Here is a 1,093-nt window from a genome sequence, read left to right on the forward strand (position 1 = left end):
AGAATGATACTTCAACCACAACCGAGGAGATGGCCGAAAACTAAGAAAATCCGCTACCTCCTACGATTGCTATTAATCAGAATCCTACTCCGCGCACTATGTATTATTATGCTAAACCTTCTTTAATAGGAACTGAATCGAGTATAGTTAGACCGGCTGTAGCCACAAATACTTTTGAACTAAAATCTAAAACAATTCAAATGATACAACAGTTTGTTCAGTTTGATGGTTTGCAGGACGAGGATCCCAACGCTCACTTGGCAAACCTTTTGGAACTATGTGATACATTTAAAATTAATGGTGTTTTTGATGACACTATTCGTCTTCGGTTATTCTTTTTTTCATTGAGAAACAAAGCTAAACAGAGGTTGAACTCGTTGCCACAGGGGTTAATCACTACTTGGGAACAAATGACCGAAAAGTTTTTATTAAAATATTTTCCGTCGGCTAAAACGGCTAAATTACGTAATGATATTTCTTCCTTTGTGCAGATGGATTTAGAAACACTCTACGATACATGGGAGAGATACAAGGACCTCTTGAGAAGATGCCCTTACCAAGGATTACCACTTTGGCTACAGGTTCAAACCTTTCATAATGGCCTGAATCCTTCGACTCGACAAATGGTTGACGCAGCTGTTGGCAGAACCATCAATAATAAGACACTTGAAGATGCCTATGAATTTATAGAGGAGATGTCACTGAATAATTATCAGTGGCAAGTCATGAGGACAAAGCAACGAAAAAAGCCGGCGTTTATAACATCGATACGGTCACTATGCTCTCTAATCAGGTAGAACTCTTGATTAAGAAAATTGATGGTTTCCTTAGTTCTTCACAGGTTCACCCAGTAATGCAATACGAAGCAAGTGGAGGCAGATCAAGCAGTTCAAAATACCCACCTTATGGCCGCAACATGGAGAACGAATAGTTAAATTACATAGGTAACAACCTTCAATCTCAAAACAATCCCTATAGTAATACTTACAATGCAGGTTGGAGGAACCACCCTAATTTTTTATGGGAAGGCCAAGGGAATCAGAGACTACCACCTCCAGGCTTCCAACAACCACCCTACTAACAAAAGAAAAAG

At 39.2% G+C, this 1,093-nt stretch overlaps 1 non-coding gene across 1 annotated transcript; it reads right to left on the reverse strand.

The window, feature by feature from the left end:
- Nucleotides 1-458: 458 nt before the first annotated feature.
- Nucleotides 459-565, reverse strand: LOC121230993 (small nucleolar RNA R71). The gene has a single exon (XR_005929063.1). It is a non-coding gene; the product is annotated as a small nucleolar RNA R71 (small nucleolar RNA).
- Nucleotides 566-1,093: the final 528 nt, after the last annotated feature.

This window comes from Gossypium hirsutum, chromosome A06, assembly GCF_007990345.1.
Source record: "Gossypium hirsutum isolate 1008001.06 chromosome A06, Gossypium_hirsutum_v2.1, whole genome shotgun sequence".
Taxonomy (NCBI): domain Eukaryota; kingdom Viridiplantae; phylum Streptophyta; class Magnoliopsida; order Malvales; family Malvaceae; genus Gossypium; species Gossypium hirsutum.